The 21,491-nt window shown below is 41.7% G+C and overlaps 1 protein-coding gene across 1 annotated transcript in view; it reads right to left on the bottom strand.

The window, feature by feature from the left end:
• The window catches only part of elfn2b (extracellular leucine-rich repeat and fibronectin type III domain containing 2b), a 78,681-nt gene extending 67,687 nt beyond the window's left edge, over positions 1 to 10,994 (bottom strand). Inside the window, exon 1 of the mRNA XM_030407615.1 lies at positions 10,786 to 10,994. The gene's annotated coding sequence lies outside the window, so the exon portion shown is untranslated. The remainder of the gene's footprint in view (positions 1 to 10,785) is intronic.
• Positions 10,995 to 21,491: the final 10,497 nt, after the last annotated feature.

Below are 21,491 nucleotides of genomic sequence, written 5' to 3' on the forward strand. Positions count from 1 at the left end.
TGAATGGAAATGTGTAAAACCGTTGAATACGGATTTGGAGTAGTGCTGTGTTACAACGCGATGACAGATTTAATGTCGTACACGTATCCATCCCAAGACGACAACAAAGAGGAGCGTTCGAAGAAAATGGTATACATAGCAATTTCTCTAACGAGCGTCTGACGTGATTTTCGCAGAGAAAAAGAGTGTCGCGCCCCATTCAAGGAGACACATTGTGCTCTTTATAAGGTTCATCCTTTTCTTATGGCCGACCACTTCAATAGATTTACATGCTTCAGTGCTCAAAAAAGTTTTCCCCCACTGTCTAAAATGCTGTGTTTAAGCTCACAATTCACGGAATCAAAGAGACGCCTGACGAAGCGTTTCATGAGCAGTGTTTTATGTGGGACAGAGGAGCTTCTGTTGGTGCGGACTTTGACCTTTTTAAACTTTCAAGGTCTTTTACCTGCACATGAACATGCAGCATATAAAACACTGAAGGAAAGGGAACGAAATAGCATATTAGGCCTCCTTTAAGATCCTTAATGACACCTATTCCCTCTTTTACTCCTCATTTAAAATGATTTGAATATGTGTAGCATCTACAGTCCCCTCAGCAAGCTTACACATTGGGAGGTAACAGCCATGACTTGAAATTGACTTTAGCCCAGTGTGTGAAAAAAAAACGCTGCCCCCTCATTCATCTGTTGGCACAACAGTTGTGCCAACGCACACGGCTCCAGCAAGAAAAAAACTACAGGTTCGTCCAGAAAATTCACCCCGGCTCGACTGTTGCAGTGTAGCGGTGTATTTCTACTGTTGTGACACCGAAGATAGAGGCTGTGAAATCCAGATGTGTTATTAGCCTCTGGTCACACACATGGATCTATTATCATTTTCATTGCTTTGGCCATTTTATTATCTCAGATATTGTTTTGTTTTTTCGAACTCTAAAAGAGCTCCTCTGCCTTTTATCGTACATGGAATACAAAAAAAAAAAAAAAAAATGAACATAAATTCAGGCTGATTCTGGACAGATTTCGCAGGCCGAGACAATAAAACAGTCTGTTTCTGTAGGCCATGGCACAAATTAGAAAAAACAGATGCTTCAGAAGAAACATACCGCCACGTACTCATCCAACTAAATTGTGCCTAGACATACAGACACACACACACTGGCACACATGAAGGGGGGGAAGGAGCAGAGATACTGTCTCTCCTTGTGAAGCTGCAGATACAGAGTGGGTGACAAAGCTAAAATATTTATACCCAGATCCTCGCAGCCTGTGCCGGGAGAGGGGGAGAGAACAGTGGATAAAGAGGGGGAAAGAGGGAGAGATTCAAGACGAGAGGCAGGCCACAAGAAGGAGGGTGAAGGAAAGTGTGTGCGTGTGTGTCTGTGTGTGTGTGTGTGTGTGTGAGTAAGAGGAAAAGCAGAGTGATAACAACTGAGAGGGGGAGAGAGAGATGAGATGAGTGTGCAGCACAGATGCCAAATGAATCTAGGGCAGTTCAGAAAAAAAACAAGGCATTATTCCAAAATCCACTTTGGACGTGTGTGCAAGTATGTGTGCATAATTGTATTTCTATATTTGTGTGTGTGTGTGTGTGTGTGTGTGTGTGTGTGTGTGTGCCCATGTGTGTGTGCGATGTACAGGCAATGTGTAAGCATCGGTCTAATCTGAATGTGACGTGCCCGAGGCTGAATTTTTGAGAAGAGATACCACAACTTTCTTTTTTTTAAAACTCAATCTTCAAGCTTTTTATTCTTCACCCTTTAACAATTACCGTGCTCTCTGCATCACACCCACTCCTCTTCCAGCATGTTCTGCCTCTCTCTCTCTCTCTCTCTCTCCTCCCTCTCTGTCTGCCACTCTTACATATCCATCCATCCATCTATTATCTATGACTGCTCATCCTTCGGAAGGTCGCTTTGACATTTTTTTTCTTCGGCGAATTCAGACACTGGAGGATTGTTTGTGTGAGCATGGGTGCGGGTTAACAGGGGCGGTGGGTTGGCACAAAGCAAGAATGACGACAGATGGTGTCCTTACTTAACACACATACAGTAAACACACACACACACTAAACACTGACTAAACAGATACGCCCTCACACAGAGAAAGAGAAGTGCATGTTCGGCTCATATCATAAACACAGCCACACATGCTGGTTTCAGTAAAAAGGTTTGTTGACTCCACTGAGCCGCTCATTTTAAAGAAAAACTTGTTGTTTTTTTTTATGTTAAATGATTCAGGTTGAATTATTGCACTCACAATTCAATCCCAAATTGATTCCAAATGAAATAAGCTGCCACCACTTTTGTCAGCGATTATTTTTGTATGCAGAAATGTTACCCTTCAGGAATGTTTTGTACTCATTACCACCTAATACATTTCAAAATGACTGCAGCTACTTTCAAACTGCACACTCCCACACGTTTATCTCAGATTTGTTTGTCTTTGCCTCAGTCAGATGTAGATACTGGTGAAGACTTATTAGTGCACGGAACACGAGTGAATCAATTTGTCCTGGTGCACGGCGTGCTGCAGTAAGAGCCTGAAAATAGCACCCCTATAACAGTAACAGCTGCATATTGTATGAGTCATGTCAAGCACTTTTTTCCTCAGGAGATTATTAAATCCAAAAAAATGTGTCCAACACTGGGCTTCACTGAAGATCAAACGAGTTGGACACATGTTTCTTCCTTTATAGTCTCATACAGGCCCTCAACTACCAAACAATAGAGTTGTATATTCATTTAGGGGAAGACTGAAATATTATTAACTTACAGAAGTGGACTTAATTTTTTTAATTGGGTTCAGAATCTTGATTCTTACATGAAGTTTTATTTTACCATCTGGATATCTGAGCAGTATTTCCATTTGATGTAACAGCGATCAGATACGAAAAACATGTCATCATGGGTTGAATAATTCATCCAGTATATGCATCATCATCAAGCTTCAATGAAATGTTGATACAAAGTGATACGGACATGAGATTCTTTCAAACACAAGAAACATTTGAAGAAACATTGGCAAATATTACAGGGAGAGTGGGATCTAAGCATTTCATGCCAATATACACTCTGAAAAAGGTTTTTTAAAATGTTGATATTCTGGCGGCTGGGTTGCCACGTAGCAAATCAGACCATGGTACAGTAGCTTACCAGCAACAAGTCAGGGTTGTCCAACAGAGGACACCACCTGTAATAGTGGCAATTTTCAACTCTGTCAGTCCTTCAGCAATATTTACCCCGAGAGACAAGATTTGCAGACTCAACAGCTGAAGTCAAGAAATATGACGCTGTACAACAAACCAGCACAGAAATCACAATTACCAATACAAGCCAGGATGTTCACAACATACACATTACAAACATTAGTTTTACTCACAAGAAGTAACATTTGCATTTTGGAACAAAAATTGGCAAACTTAACAAACTGCCCAGGACACTGCATGATGGGAAAAGTAGGCCGTCTTTGACCCATTTACTCTCAGCATCACAGTAAATTTGCTCTCTCATTTCTGAAACCCATTGCAAGAGTCCAACTCTGTTAATACCAACAGTATGTGTCAATCAAACAGATCTGTGTAACCACGCTAACACCCTTAAAATGTAACCACAGAATCAATATTTCTTTCACCGCCAATTGTCACTAATTTCACCTAAATGTATATACTGATTTACCGATTTACTCTTTACAGTGTAGCACACACAACTGTAGTGTGAGTTCATTCCGGCGTCTGTGTGTATGTGTGGATATGTTTCCTCGGGCTGATATAAACATACATACCCTGCAGATATTTGTCAACAACACTTCTGTCAACAACCTCACACGCGCGCCTTTCTGTACTGCAGGGTGGCGCGGTGGTCCGCATGCATGTCTACGCACTCATACAGGCGCCACTCCGGCATGTCAACACATGAGATCCACCTTCCCCTCAAACAGACGCGCTCCATTGCATCCTCCCCTTTCTGCTCAACAGCTTTTTCCCGTCAAAAACATTTTGTCAGTGTCGGGTCACATTGCACCACTTTGTCACTTCAATTACAGTCATAAAGTGCTGAGCTGTGAATCTATTAAGATGAGAGAAGGACTGTGATAGCATCAGATGATTGGTCTCTCTACATAAAGGCTGCTCTGGGTTCATTTAACAGAGGTATATTGATTCCAGTAATTTCCTAGAGCTGGCTACGAGCCCCCACATTGTTTACTGCCTACGGTATGGCTTATGGATCTACATGCGCCTATAAAGGCAAAGGAAAAGAGTATGCCGATGCAGCCAGCTGATTCAATTAAGTAGAATGAGGCATTGTTGGCAAAGCCCGAGTCAGGCTAGATTAAGGTGGGTTACACTGATTTCTACAGATTTTCTGCCACCCCTCACCTTAGTTGTATTACAGCCTACAGTATGTGCCATTCAAGAAGTTAGGGTGGTGTTGTGAGATGTAAGATTGTAGTTGAAAAACACTCAAAAACTTAAATCATTAACAGACTGCAAAGGGCAAAAAGCTGTTATGACGTTGCGATGACTATGAATAGTGTTGCAGAGATGTTTAATGAAATAGCATGCTAACCAGCTAGCCCCAGACTGTCCAGGACCAATGTTCCTGTGCTAGATGTCAACACCAACACTTCGCTGGTGCTCCACACTTCCAGCCCGGACCGCTGAGCTAGTTAGCTTACAGCAGCTAGTAGACAATTCTTACATATTGCACCTTTAAATAGTTCTCCTTTCACACTGGACAAAAAACCCCAAACCCCTGCTAAAGTCTTGTAATTGTCTCCAGTGGGAAAGGTTACAATCTGCATCCATTCCCAGGTCAAATGACTCTGCAGTAGTCAAAATTACTCCAGAGTTCATTGGCAGTGATTAGAAATAGGACATCCGGGTGGACATGCAAATTTTTGGCCCCATTTCTGGAGCCATGCTATGACACACTTTGAAGTTTCAGTGGCTGGCACATAAACAATTTTCCATCCATCTCATCCAGTTGCTCACTGTGCTCATACATTGTCAGTGTTTGAAAGACAGACAGCGATAAAAGACATTTAAAAAATGAACCACCGTAACATTGTCACTCGCCTCGATGCTAGTTCTACTGTCCCCTGTTTTGTGGCGCTTTTGTGACGTCAAAAGTGAAACATGAGAAAACAACAAAGAACAGAAACAGAAAGACAAACTCATCATCTAGCAATGGGAAAGGAGTCAGTTTTATACAAAAGTTTGTACAAAAATCTGCATATAAGCTCTAGTTATATGTTTTTTTTTTATATAATTTTTTCATCTCTTTCATTTCCTCTTTAATCCCTCCGTGACTCCTCCCGTTCCCCTCCAACCCTCTGTTGGTACGCACACTCTGCAATCCTTTGACATCTTATCCTTCCGCTGAACGTAAAGCAGCCATCCCCTCCCCTACACCAACACTTTCATGCCCCACAAACGTATGTAGCTCATAAACTGTATCTGAATCTCTCAAAGCAGCTGATGCATTCGTGAAACCTCATCAGCGCACCGCTTGTCTACCATATCTCTCGGTCTCTCGCCCAAGGGGACCTCCCACAGGTTCCTGGCAGTGAGGGAGTGACGGTTGTTGTGAAACATGACTGTCGTATTGATTGCACGGAGCACTGCAACAGCTGGTAGGCTCAAAGAGAGCACACTGTGCTACGGCCAAGAATGTGATGTGGAGGAGTGAGCGAGTGTGAACGTTTCCCAAGGGTTATCCCTCTCAGGATCTTTGCATAATCCTTCCTGATGGATACAGAAATCGATTCGGAGGGTGTGGCTGGGAGAGGGAGGCCAGGAGGAGGCGGGCCGGAGCGATGACAGTTCTGAGGCCCCAGAATGTGGGATCAGAGCGCACAGCGTGGAGTTCTCATAGAGTATATAGGTTTCTAGTCCCTAACAGACTTTGAAAAGCCTATACTATGCTTTGACTTACAGTGTGCATGGATGAAAAGGAAAAGAGGATGAATAAAACATGAGCTTAGATAAAGGCCCAATAATGAGGTTCGTTAAAGGCCTAATCAGCATTTTATGAACATAGTAAATTGTATGTATATTTGCATCATTAATCAAAGGTCAGAGGTTAAAATGAAAAGAAATGTAATTACATAACTTTCACAACATTGGTGAAAGTTGTTGTCTTTAGTTTACCACTGGATAACAGACTGTGACTTCAAAGGATAAGTTGTCACTGTCCACTGACTTGCCATCCGTGTGAGCGCTGGCAGAAAATGGCATAATTTTCATGTCTGTGAGAACAGTATCTGCAGCATGGAGTTCAACAAAGTCCCCCACTGACAGATAATTAGCTTGTGGTTAGTGAGAGAGATAATGAATGGCTCAGTCAGTCAGTCAAACAGTCACCCACCCAGGCGTCTGCTTTGCATTGCTGTCGATTAGCTCTGTGTCGTCTCACGGGAATCGCACATAAAAAAAGTATACATAGGTGGGTGTGACATCCTTGTAAAGGTTAAATATGTGAGATTTTGAACATGAACATAGCAGGAAACAACAATTGTGTATGCTACGTAATGGTGAATGAAGTCACACCTTCTGTGATGTGTTGCAAACTGAACTGTTTTAACAGCCAGGCTTAGCCGTGTGTCCATGCTAGTTCGTGAGGTTAGACGCTAGACGCTATAACCCAAAGCGTCAGTATTTGACAACCTGTGAATGAGACTCGTTGATCAAATTTCCCCCAGAATCACCCTTCCTCCAGCCTCAGTCAGTGACAAAACATCATCACAAGCTCCCTGTCTGCTCTTCCATTACAGCTTGCAACATCCACCACAGCATCCATTTAACCAGTATCTGAGTGAAAGGTGAATTAATTGGGTCAGAGGAGCCTTAAGTGTCTTGGCCTCTTAGTGAACTGAGGTCAGGATAATGTGAAGGGCACTAATGCCTCTTCTGATTAATTATTCAATAAGTGCTAATGCTCTTGCTTGTATGGAGCCAAGATGGCCCAGGCAATGGATGGAAATTCCAGTTAAGATTTTATCATAGTTTCAATCATCCATCTGACTAAATGGCGCTGTTGGTTTAGTTTGATCCACCACATTTCCCGAGTATGCTTCACATTTCTTGTAATACATAGATATTTGTACTGTAATTTTCGATGCGGTGATGTTTCCCTGTTGCCCTATCCTATTTTTATGTCTGTCCACCCATCCAGTCACCAGCAGTGTTGTCATTTTTTTCTCGTTTTTAGCCAACCCCACAGTATCAGTTTGCATGTCTTGGCTTTCACACAGGAGAGGTAAACAGGAAGAAAATTACACTTCAGGTTTCTTCCAGCGTAACATCCATCACCTCCTGAGAGCGACCCCAGCAGACAGCACTATGGATTCCCTGAATTATGGCTAACGTAGTTCAATAGTATTCTGATGAACTGGAGATTACAGAGCAACAAGGCACTGGGTTTAGTAGGTGGGTGGTCATTATTCAGGTCTCCCAGGCCTGCCTCCCCTACTGATTTCCTCTCTCCTTTTTCCCGGAACACCACTGATCTGTGATTGCAATTGATTGGAGACTGCTCATCATTCCCCCAAGGGCAACATCAGGAATCTTCGACATCAGGGGGAGGAAACGGATTTAGGGAGATAAGCAGATGGGACAAATGAATGCAGTGGATGGAGAGTAAAGCAATGTGTGGAAACCAAAAGGCTGTAACAAATGGAGGAAATAATGTGGGGCGTATAGCTTGACATGTTTTCCTCATGTATTTCTCCTGAATTCAAATGGGTGTGGCCTGTGATCGATGGCGCCAGGCTAAGACCTGGATGTTGAGGGCACCAGCAGAGGTTTTCCTTTGCTATTGATTGTAGTGAAAGAAAATTTACTACAGTGTATGAGAAGGAATCCACCTACTTAGCCAACCGATGCACACTTCTGTCTTTTTGAGCAGAACCTAATAGAGCACTTATTAACTATTGATCTGCAAAGAGACTGTGCTGTCCTATCGACATTCACGTCTTCAGTTTAAGACCAACATCAATTGACTGCAGCAGGTTTCTTGACATCCGTATTGAATTCAAATTAATTTATTCCTAAACTGTAGAAAAAAGCATAGTTATGTGACTCATTGTCATTTTTCTAATGTATATTAATTTGGACCAAATTAAAGACACATTTACTCTCAAATATGTTAGGTCACAAGTGACATTTTATTCAAAATAATTTTGAAGTTTTCTTAATTGTCTGTGTGCTGGTTTGCAAACAGCTACATTTAACTGTAACACTTGCTATGAGACCCATGTCTGTGATTACTTATAAAGCACAATGAACATACCTATAATGTGTCTATAGCACCGTTTTATTATAGTTATGAGCACTAATGAATATTAGTGTTATTGATAATAACTGATCAATCAACTGATGATCACACCAATGTCTAAAATGCATCGTAACACATTCTGAACAGACCTTTTACGGGTTATAATGCACCTATAGTGCCATATTATCGTAGTTATGAGCACATAATGCATTATAAATATTAGTATAATGTATGTTAATGCATTTTGTGTGCTGTTTTTTTTTACTTTACCTGTAGCAAACAATGACCATTAACAGTGACTTATAACCCGATTATAAGGTATTGTTCTTATGACAGAGATTCCATTACTTTACCTACATGTCCCTTACAGTAACTGTAAGTGATAATAAAGGTGGTATAAAATGGGTGGGTGTGCCATATTGATACTTGACCTTTATAAGTCCTCATATGCTTTATAATGTGTTATGATTATTGTTATAAAGCATTCTGAATATTTATGATTGTTCATAACTACATGCACAATACAACATATCATAAGCATGTTTATGATGCATTATAGACATCAGTGTCATAATGAGTTATGATCATTGCCTTAACGTGTTATGAATATTTGTGAGTGCTTATAACTATGTTTATACAGTACTTTAAGTGCATCATAACACGTTATAGACATGGGCTCCATAGACAGTGTTAACTTTTAAATGACTGGTTAAAGGGGCACTGTGTAGTTTTGGAGAAGAAATTCCAACTCTTGAATTTTTAATATTTACAATAATAGAGGCAATAATACAAACTTACACTTCTACAAATGTATTTTTTCCATAAGTGAATAAGCTGTTCTGAGCGGAAAATCGGGCCCTCAGAACACTGTTTGAAGCTAAAAAGAAAAAAAGTGGCAGGGTCCGCCACAAGTAAAACAGCATAAAAATTGTGTTGTCCTTTTCTGTTTATTACTTTAGTTTGACAACGAGGTGATGAGGACAAATCAGTCAATGAAGATGTTTCTCTTCCGATTAAAATCTCTTTCCAAAAAACGACACAGTGAACTATGAGCCGAACTGAAGTGAAAAGTCGCAGCAGCAGCCTCCTCTGTGTTCATTTTCCTCCACACAAATCACATTCATTCAGCTTAGTATCACCCCATGTTTCCTCCTGGTCACCCACGCCCCCTGCAGAGGCTCTACGCCCCGAGCTTGAGAGCAAATGACCTTATAAAGGAAATAAAAAAAATAACAAGAAAAAAACGATAAAATGGTGCCTCAATTTCGGTCGGTGCATGCAGATGATCTTTAAGCACACATTCATCACATCCCCGCACCACTCAGCCGCCCCAACATGTGGCGTTCACAACCCACCCAAGCCCGTTTTGCGCTTGGTCAGCACAACTGCGCTGTCCATGGTGCTGCCGAGGCTCTGCGCCCCGTCCACCGTAACACACACACGCGCACGCGCGCTCTCTCACACACACACACACACACAGCCTTTAATTTCATCTCTGATTAATTTAACCAGCGTAGTAATGGATGATCTTTAGATTTTGCTCGCAGCTGCTGAGTGTTGTCTCGTGCCTGGCAGTCCAAATGTGTGGGCGAAGGAATCTGTGTGGTCCGTCGGTCAGTTAGTCGGACACTGTTGCTGCTGCTGGCAGGGAACCTCTCTCTCTCTCTCTCTCTCTCTCTCTCTCTCTCCCACTGACTCACACACATACACGCACGCACGAGCACAGGAGGACTACAGGCAGCTGACACTGAAGCCCTCATTGCAGGTAAAGTGTGGCCGCCTGTCGTGCGACAGAGGGGTTAACACTGCTGAAAAGCTGGGCCATTTACCCTCAGAAACACAAGCTAGAGCACACACACACACACACACACACACACACACTCTCTCTCTCTCTCTCTCACACACACACACACACACACAGACACACACACATCGCCAGTTTGATCCCCTGCGTGATTCCTCCCTCGATACTAAATCCCTCCTCGCACATCTGTCCATGGCGCGCACTCTGCCCGTCCATCCTCTCTCCGCAGAGCGCCGCGTAAATACCAGCCTGGCTTTTCATGTGACACTTTAAATCTACGGCCGCAGATTTTAATCACTCCTGTTCGGCATTCCAACCCAAAAAACATGCAGAAACAGCGCGCCGTGGTTTATACAACTGCAACTGTGGAAATTTAGACTAAAAACCAAGAATCCCATTCCGCACCCGCACAACAATATTCAACCCTCACAAGAAAAAAAAAAAAAAAACGCACAGAAACGCAGTTAACGCAACCCATCACCCCATAACAGCAGAGCACGGATACATGCTCGCGTAAAAAAACAACCATATGGGATTCTGTTGCACCAAGAGGACTCAGCCCAGCAGAGCGGTGGAGTCTGTGGTGCAGGTGCACGCTCGCTCTGCCGTCGCTCGCGTCCATCGCATATTATGAAGCACACCGAGGCAACAATTTAGAAACAGATGAGATTCAAGCCGTGAGACAGAAACATGCGTGTTCATACAGTACCTTCACTTATTTCCCTTCCAGATGATGGAGCGAAAAAGAGAGATGTCTTGTTGTGGGTTTTTTTTTCCTTTTCTTTTAAAATTTTCATCCACTGCTATCGTCGCAGGCTCAGCAGCACGGCGCGAGAGGATGACTGAGAGAGAGGGAGAGGGAGAGAGAGAGGGAGAGAGAGGGGGAGAGAGAGAGGGGGGGAGAGAGAAGTAGAGGGAGCTAGAGAGACAGACAGAGAGAGAGAGATCAACTAAAGAAATATAGTTGAACTGCAGTGGGCATCTGCCTCTACAGCTGGCTTCTTTGTCAGTGTGGACACACTTTATGGCAGCACTTAACGTCCATGGAGTTATATATATATATATGTATATATACATATATATATATATATATTTATATATATATATATATATATATATATATATATATATATATATATATACATATATATATGGACTTACTCGGGCATAGTGTACATGGAAGGGTGACAGAGACACACATTCACCAAGTATCAGTCAGACTCACGAATACCTCATTACACTTCATCATAACAAGAACATTTAAAGGAGACTTATTTTGCAAACTGTGTTGGTTCGTGAGTTTATTTTGGGTCACTACTAGAACAGGTTTACCCGGTCTGCTCTGACTGGTCAGCTGACACGCGCCTGAGCCAGCACCTCTCGCTGTGTCTCCGGGCTGTTATATCTGCAAATGTGTGACATGGAGATGTGGAGACGTGGTGTGATGTCACAAATTCGTGACTACTGACGAGGCGTTTCAGGACCAGTGTTTTCTGCGCGAGAGCGGAGCTCCTGTTGTCATGGACTTCAGGCTTATTAACCTCCAAGACCATTTGCATGCACAAGACCCAAGTAAAACACTGAAGGAAAGGAAAACAACATGAGGAAGCCTAATAGGTCTCCTTTAATAGACACTTCAGACACAAAAACGGCAAACACATGCAACCTCAAACAACTTGATTAGTCTTTGTAATTCTTTGTTAATTGTTAGAAATGCTGTCATAGAGTAAGCGTGAGGAGGTACAGAGGAGGGAAGAAGGATTTTGCTCCATGAAATGCAGCGATTCTATTTTGACACATTCAGTCACGTCAACAACCAGAGAGGTGAATTATTAAACCATCCATGAAAAAAGCATCACATGTAGTAAGCACATTTCAATGACTGGGGGCAATGAAAAATGTATGATGAAATATTCATTTATTGAGGTATTGCTCCAAGCTCAGTGATTAGAATGAGACCTATTTTGCTTTTTCCGTTTTTTTTCCTTTCCTCCAGGATCTTGAGCATGTAAAAGGTCTTGATAGTTAAATAGTCCAAGCCAACGGGAGCTCCTCTCTCCCACAGAAAATACTGCTGCTGAAGTGCCTCGTCAATTTATTCCCTGACTTCTGGACATCACACTTCATCAGCATGTCACTCAATTGTCTACATTCATTGCAGAAGTGGAGGTAAGGGGAGGCTGAAAAATATGACAGAGTTGACTGAAAACACGGTAAACGCAGCTGGCTCGGGTGCGTGTGAGCTGACCAATCAGAGCAGTTTGAGTATTCAGGAGGGGGCAGCCTTAAAGAGACAGGAGCATCTCAGACAGAGGGTGGACATGTGCATGTAAATCTGTCCCAGCAGTAATGCAAAATAAAATGATCAACCTGAAAATGAGCAAAATACATCTCCTTAAACTAGCTAAGAGGGGCAGACCAGTAAAATGAGCCCACTCTATTGTCAGGTGCTTCCGTATTTTATTTCTCCCCTCTCTACTAGTAATATATTCTTTCTCTGCATTACACGTGTGAGGCTTCAAGAAGAATGAAAGATGGAGTTGGGTTGGGTGGGAGGGAGGTGGCTAAGTCGCCAGCAGTTTGTGAATCAAGCCGAGCAAATCCAAAGCTAGGACTGACAAGGGCCTGGTGATGCAGTGCACGAGTGTGTGGGCGGCCGGGAGTTTGATTCTGCCTGTTTCACATGAAGGAATATGTTGGAGGTGTGATCATACTCAATTAACACTCTTCCCCTCCCCATTTCTCCCTTGCTGATTTTTTTTTCTCCTCCGTTTAGTTTTTTTGTCTCCTTGTCTTTCTTACTGTGTGCACAGACACATGCAAACACACGTGCGCACTTCACCTCATTAGCTCACTCTCTTCCTTCTGTCTCCATCTTTTTCCTTTGTCATCGGAGGACTATTAGCTCCAGAGACCAATGCGGTACTGAGACTCTCATTAATATTTTCTCATTATCAGTGCCTGTAGTGTTAAGCAATAACACAATGGCTAGTCTTGGCATGATGCTTAACAAATCTGTTATCTATCGCCGCTGCTCTCAGGATATGTAGTCATGTGTGATGAGCTATTTAATGCTTCCACACACAATGGGTCACATTGTGTACCATAAGCAGAAGTACAGCTGTGCCTCTGCACCAATGCTGGATTATGAGTCTTGCATTAAGTGTCATTTTTACCGCAGAACCACTAGATTTTGTGTCTTCAAACCTGCATTCGGTCAGTTCTGACCTACTACTTCTGCAAGGCCGTATTTATTGCCAGTCTGAGAAAATTAGTAGATTTTGAAGAGAAAAAACAAGAAGAGAGGAAAGGGAGGGAGGGAGACGAGCGGGAGAGAGTGACTCACCCTCCATTAGCCCTGGCAAAGAAGTTCTTTGTTCCGTCATACCTTTGCTCATCTAATACAAGGGATCGCCTCAAGCTTGCTGGTTTGCTTGAGTCAGCTGGGGGAAACAGTCTTTGAGGGACAGACTGGAGGAGATGCAACATGTTCGGGGACTATTTATTCATAGAAGTGCGTAAAAGAACAGATGGGTCAACCATCAGTCTAATCTGTAGGCTAACAAACATCCCTAGACCTGAGTGTCTGTTGAGATACTCGACGACTGCAACTGATGAGATGGGTCATAATCCAAAAGCATCATTTCCTCTGGTCACAAAATGTCAGGTGTCAGGCTCATGCTGATCGTCATCAGGGACCTAAAGATGCTGGCCTGTCTGCTTTCATTTCCTAAAAGCCTCATCCAGCCGTCTAGTCATGAATAATTCTTTCCTAACTTCTCTCTCACATACAAAAACCGCTTTGATTCATGGGCCTTATTTCCAAACAATTAACAGCTTCTCTCCTATTCTCCAGTTACTGCCAGGGACTTAAATGTAGGATCAAACTTGTGAGGCTAACTACTAGTGTGAAGACGAGTAGGGTTGTCATCATGCCACTGCCTAAGGTTTTGGGGGCTATGACATTGGCTGCTCCATTAATGAATCTCATCTCAGATGCATCCCCGTTCCAGACAACTTTCCAGCTGGATGCGTCCCTTGCTGCAGTTTCATACTTGATTTGCTATTTATACTTTTTTCTGGGAAATTTGCTTTGGTGCACCTTGTCAGCTCCATCTGCTCATGTGTTTCATCCACTTCAAGATGAACCGAAATCATATGAAGTCATTTTTTTGGTCATCAAAAAAAGTGTCAACGTGTTTTTTTTTTATTGTTGGGTTTTGATAATAACTTTTGGTCTTTGGGTCTTTTGGGTAAAAATTAAAGGTCTTTGGGGAATTATCAGAAATGTTCCTTTTCATCTCAGCCAGCTGTAGAGGTGTGTCTGTGCGTTACTGACAGCAGCTGACAGGCTGCCGCTGTTACATAAGTTGCATGAAGCTTACATTTAGTGGGCGGACAGCGGGTTGTAGTCAAAGAGGACAACAGCGTGTAAGTGGGTGACACTTGCAGGTATGTTTACATGTTGATTAATGTGCTGCAAATGAGCCACTAATGGAGCGTGCAAACTGACGTTAGCAGTGCTCTTTTCTCAGGTGAATCTTTGTTTGATCACTCCTTCAGCATCCTGTGATGCATGATGATGTAATTTAGATCAGAAGAGTTTAGCAGGAAAGCTAATGCAGCTCTTGTGCTGTCCATTAGACTGACTGTCCTGCCTGTGAACGCTGACATTACTGCTTTATCCAGGATTTAATTTGTTGTATCGTAAAAAGGTCTCCATCTAAGCAGACAGACACCTAACTCTACCGTTGTCAGTTGCTTGATAGACGCATCCACATTGGACCATCATAGTTAATGTTGTTCCAGGACCACCATTTCAACTAAGTGGGTTATGGGTCAGGACACTGTGGAAAAAAATCCCACTTGGAATGTATTATACTTGGCATTTTCCATAGCTTTACAATTTTCTGTCGTTATCTGGATAGGCTTAGGGACCTGGAATACATTTTAGGGAACTAAAATAGCTCGTTAGTTTAAGGGACCTGAAATCCATTTTAGGCAACTTAAATGCTCGGTTAAGTTTAGAGAACAAAAAAGTACTCGGCTCAGGTTTAGAAAACCGTGGTTTGGGTTGAAAAAAACTCTTTCACAAAGTTAAACACGTATTTGAAAAGGACAATTTCTCACATGTCTACTTTCTGGTCTTTTCCCCCCAAGTTATTAAACTATGATGTTCCAAAAATCTGGTAACTGGTAAATTTCAGTGACTGCCATGGAGCAACAGTAAGTATGAAGTTCCAGGAGCTGCACCAACGCGGCAAAATCAGATTGAGTGCGTGTCCACGCCAAGTCATTCAAGTGTCTCTGTGGGTCCTCCTTAAATGACCTGTTTACACACCTTTTTTCCTCCCAGCTCTTCCCCTGAGGATTGCTTCCAGGTGGGTCAAGGTTTGCATGACTTTGTTCCACTTTCTAAACGATTAACCCTGTGTTTACATGCTACAATTGCTGAACTGCTCTCTTTTAGGGGCCAGTTATAGAACAGACTGCCACGTAAGTTATTGAGGATCAGAATCAGTCTGCTTATCCCCAGTCTTACTTTTTAAGTGTCTTTATTATATTTGGCTAAACCGGAGTGACATGGAGAAAACATCCTGTTCTACAGTGCATCAGAACATTGTGAGACATGGCCTAATTCTTCTGCCTTCAATATTATAATTCCAAACGGCACAATGTATGCATTTGTTTTGCCTGCAATGACAAATGGCTCGCGCATATTCCACTGGAACTGAGGACTAACCATGTCTGCATGTAATTGTAAACTAACCTTAGTGTGCAGACAAGACAATGAGGCAGAGAACACAACAAAATTCTACCAACTTGATAAATATGTAAAGCGATGTTTAACGCTGCCTAATGGATCATCTGTGTATACTTCCTTCCCTTTATGATGACCGTGTAAAATTAAACATGCAGTTGGTTTATGCGTGTCAGCTCGCTCGAGTTCCTTGTCGAGTCGATTAAGGGGGCTTACGGTATCTTTGGCTTTAATTTCAGTGATATAAAAGCGTCAAAACTTGCGGAGGGAGAAGTTTCAAGTTGGCACAGCCGCTCCCGTGCTGGCACCCGCGACGTTTTTGGCTGATCCCTACATTATTTGACAAACACATACCCAGCATATCCAGTTCAGATTGCAGGATTGTTTACCAGACGAGGTATCTCAGCTGACTGGCCTCACGACTCAAGCGCTGCAAGTGTGTTTCCATGGCAACCAAGTATAGTATTGAGAAGAGGAGCAAAGAGTGAGAGACACTGGAGCTAACCCTGAGCACTATAGTCTCTCCTTTTCCCTCCTCTCCCTGCCCATTATTTTTCCTTTCTCAGGCGGCTGTAGCATGAACATCATGTCGGAGCCATGGTAGCATGATTGCCTGAAGCATTCGGAGGATACACAATACAGTCTGCATGATGATAGTTGGGTTTATTCACCTCTGTTTTCAGTCCATCAACAGTATTGCCCTTTACAGCTCCAGCTCAGCACAGAAGCACACATTGATTTATATAAGAAACATGCAGGTCTGTAGGTTGTGAGAAATGCTCTGACACCATTTGGCACCCAGGGAAGGAACACGAGAAAGATTATGCAAAGAGTTCAAACCAGACTGAGTAGGAATCAGCAGTACGAGGAACCCTCTGCACCAGCGCTTGTAGCTTCATAACCGGACGATGTAAACCCATAAAGACTTCATCTTTTCGTAAGATTTATAACAGATTTGCTTTTTCGTAAGTCTTAGTCAAAACTCTTAAGGCTACATTTTGAACTTTATCTTGTGACAGTGCTGCGCTTATGGTTTGGTCACATCAGGCACAGAAAACACTTGCTCAAGGTTCGGAAAACATCATGTTTTGGCTTAAAATGCCTGTTTGCATTTCCACAAACACAGCTGAGAGTGTTTCACACGTAAAATACTGATGCTGATACTGGGTTGCCAGCCTTCTCGTTTGTAACGCCGTCACCATCCCCTCCACCTCCTCATATGAATGTCAGGTCACAAACATTGAATCTGGACATGACATGACAGGTTGTTTTTTTTTTAAATGTAAATATGGTGCGTATGTGACAGATGGAATAATGCGCTTTACCAGCAGTTCAGCTGAAGTAGCATAACTAAGCTCTCATATCTTAGCACTTGAGCATTTTTAGGTTATGTGACACTTTATGTTTATAATGGTTACTATCAGTTGCAGCAGTCGAAGAACAGTATTTTTGTGTTTTCTTGTGTTATATTCAAAATGTCATTCATTCACCAGTAGTAGTACCAGTGGGATCCAGCAGAGGGAGTGTAGCCCTTTTGAGTAACAGGAAGTAACATCTCGCTTCCTCCCTTCAGTCATTACACACATGATCTGAGGAAAAGTCGTGTCTGTTCATCCTTGACTCAAATACTCCCTTTTCAGGTATGAGTTCCTCATAACAGCATAAATATAGAAAAACCGACACACTACAACACTAGTCGCATCGTCTTTCCATAGCCATGAGGTACTACTGTTTCAGACGACGTATGGTAGCGTTAGCATTAGCATTACACGAGGCGAACGTGGCTAGCTAAATCGTCGTCAGGCAAACAACTCCATAACTTCACAATGCTAGAACATACTGTGTAGCTGATGGTTTCCTGAGCACATACATACGTTCACCCAACACAATAGTTAATATTTATGTTGTTGAAATGTTATTGAGTGTACTACTGTAAATTGTGAGTTGCAATATGTTAATTGGTGTATTTGAAGTAAGCCATGGTACAGTATAGTTGTGAAATACTGTCACGTTTTCACTGGTATTAAAGTTGGTTAATTAATGTAAGTGCTAGGTGGCATAATAGATGTTGTGATGTACATTTACTACGGTAATATCCCAGTATAGTTGTGTTTCAGTTCTGTAGATATTCAGTAGGAGAATTGTACGCTTTGTTACACTGGCATTTGTATGAATTGTATGTGGTTACTTTGATAATTCAGTCATTACACACATGATCTGAGGAAAAGTCGTGTCTGTTCATCCTTGACTCAAATACTCCCTTTTCAGGGCGTTTACACGTAGCCTATGATACATACAAATGTAACAAATAAGTAATTTGCCAAAAAATGCAACTGTATTGATGCACACTCGGTTGATATACTAGTTTGGTCTAGCTACCGGAACACACCAATGTCAACAAACAGGTAAGTAGCTGCTTGCACAAACACACTGTTTTAACTACTTTTTTATTCAGTTTGAGTCATACACACTACAGTGCTGTGTGCTAAGGTGTCTGCTGATGTTGCATAACTTTTGGTGTGAGATGTGGAGCATGTTAAGACGCTTAAAACACAGTGTAAAGTTCTGACCCCATGCTGTTAGCGTTCAATGCTAATTTCCATTCACGGAGCTCTGTAATGGCTGGACCAAATGTTTTCGCGTCTTCGGTACTGGCAAGTCAAGGGTAGCTTGAGCAATGAAGCTGCATGTTTAAATCGACCGAAGTTCTCCTTTAACAAACAATGTTTAACAACTTAGTTTAATATGAGAGAAAACATTTAAAATTCACAGAAATACAAATCTGAAGGCCCTCTGAATGTATACATTTGAAGCAGTGAAGTGAATTTGCTAAATATAGAGGCTAATGACCTGATATTAGTATTGTCATGAATCCTCTGCAGTGGTGGATAAGGTTGTTCGGGCTCCTCTGAAACTGTTTTCGAGGTAAGCGTGTGGGAAAGCTGGTCTGTACATTTCTCAGTTGTGCTCGCATGTCTGTGGAAAAACTGTCGAAATTGATATTGAAGAGATTCAGTGTTTAGGACACTCTGGATACGTGGTTGTGAAGCGGGTTTTCAGAGTGTGAATACTGACTGTGTCATCAGTGGCCTCATGCCTGGACAGAGTTCAGGGCATCATCACAAGACCCAACTGGGATCCAATCAGCACTCAAGCAGACAGAACGCAGAGTTCCAGCTGATCCTTACACATCATTAAACAGGGAATTTGAATGCACCAAGTTTCAATTCACACACATGCATGAGAGCATACCACACACACACACACACACACAAATTGTTGGAGAGCAACAGATAACACAGGGAAAGTCTAAAATTATAATGCACGATCTCACGCACAACTACATGCACACACAGTCTGATGTACATACATAGTTACATTGTTTGTATTCTACACACTCAAGATGACAAACTGAGTCTCATGGCAAACGATGCCTAAATGTCCAGTTAGCATCATGACAGAATGAACAGTATGTCATCGTATGAAACTGCTATATTCAGTGTTCTTGCATCATTAGTATTTGTGCATAAAGCAGACTGGTTAACTGCTGAGAAGAGTGCTGCTGTGTTCATGGCCTACGACTCCAGAGGTGAGCAGTAACAATGTGCAAAAACTATGTTATCGTACTTTTCAGGTATCTGTAGTGTCTCAGTTAAATATTTATTTTTCAGACAGCTTTAAGACAAATATCTGTACCCAAATACATTTTTATTTAAGGTCATTGCACCGCTCCATCCCAACATCACAAGACTGATTAAATTGTCAGTGCCTGCAGCCCGGTAGCCTCAGTAACTGACGTCCTGGGAATGAGCCTTAACAATCAAGTATCTTGTGGTGCATTTTTAAACAAGCTCAGTCAAATCTTATTGATTTTACCTTTAAGCAGTGGTGTAATTTCGTGTTACTTTATACTTCATTTATTTTTATATCTTTAGCTACCAGTTACTTTGCAGATTGCATCAGAGCAAAAGTAGCACATTTTTAAAATTAAAATTTTTAAATTAATCTAGTTAAACACTGATTAGATGAAAAAAAAAAACTGATTCCTATAAAAAAAAAAAAAATGCTGAATATCGGATCTAATAATCGTCCAGATCAATAAATAGTCAGCCCTAGTATATAATATATACATAAATGTATATAAATGTACAATGCACAGTAAACAGGGGCTGGTCATATTTCACCCCAGGAACAGGTTGAAAAAAGTACAACCTAAAGCTCTTATAAAACTCAGTTAAAGGTACAATCAGTCAAATATGGCCCTTCAGTGACATCTAGTGGTAGTCATTGAAAACTACAACAACAGCAAGCGTGTCAAATGCTCTATTCTACAGTGTATTGGATTCGTCCCACAAATTTCAAGCTGGGCCCTGTTAGGTAACTGCTTCAGTTCTTAGAGAAAGGCCAACAGACTGCTGAAACACGATAATTAACACTGATGTGAGCAATAATAATATGCTTATATGCTAATCCAACATAAACTTCATGTGTAACATTGGCCGAATGTACAAGAATAGTTCAGAATTTGTCATAGACAGACTCGCACAGTTATGGATTCTGGAGAATTTCTCTCCCTCTTCATCTCTTTGCTGCTGCCGACTGTAGCTGTGGCTGCTTTGAACTTCAGTATTCTGATGTGTGCTGTAGTTTAAAACTAAAAATAACTTCTATTAGATATGTTATCCTGTATATACGAATTAATACCAAAAACATGAATGTAAGGGCATCATTAAATAGACTGACCCCTAAGCTCCCCCATCTGTGACTCATTTTCAGCATCCCTGACTGTGCATCAATATTGTCGATTTCCATGCTGTTTGTCTTGAAGCATTCTCAGTAACTGAAGTGTTTTTTCTTAGACAAACAGAGTCATAAAGCCAACAGAGGAGTAATTAGCACTGTTCAGAAACATGTAAGAACCCCCCTTCATACTTCATGGTTATGTTTGGAAAAGAGTCCGTCAAATATTGAGGGCACCTTTCGTGTGTTCAGCTCTAGTCAAGATCACTTTCGCAACCACATCTTCCACTGATTTAGAAGTGTGTGGCTAAGTTAAGTGCTATTCGCTCAAGAACATCCAGGTTGTGAGTGGAGGGAAAAGAGGACATTATTTACTTCCACCAGCAATCTCGGCAGCTTCAGTCATCTGTGAGGCCCCGTCCCTCCACTGAAGTTTTATTGGGTAATTGGTCAGCCCTAATTATCCTCTGAAATGGATAAGAGTATGTGTCATACAGCCTTTAGTTTAGAGCCACTACCTATTTCTCATGACCGCTCCTCTGCTTTTTCAGCAAGTCTGTCCTTGACTGTTGGCAAAAACAACTACACCAGATACAAAGCTTGCAGTAAAAATTCCCCTTGATCTCTTCTTGTAATGACATGATTGTCTTGATAACGCGATATTCTCCCTCTTCAAAGCGTCTTCCTCTTTATCATCATTGTTCATCAACCTTGTGTTTTGCTACTTAATGGAAAAAGAAAATGTAGACTATCCACCAAAAGAAACTTCAAACTATAAGCTACTACTTCAAATTACAAGCAGTATTCCCATCAAAGACTCATCAGTACCATTTCACTGGGATATAAAAGGTATAGTTTAAAGGAAACACTGGGATCTAGACTTTACCTTATATTATCTAAATTAGATGAAATGT

Source organism: Sparus aurata, chromosome 23, assembly GCF_900880675.1.
Source record: "Sparus aurata chromosome 23, fSpaAur1.1, whole genome shotgun sequence".
NCBI classification, from domain to species: domain Eukaryota; kingdom Metazoa; phylum Chordata; class Actinopteri; order Spariformes; family Sparidae; genus Sparus; species Sparus aurata.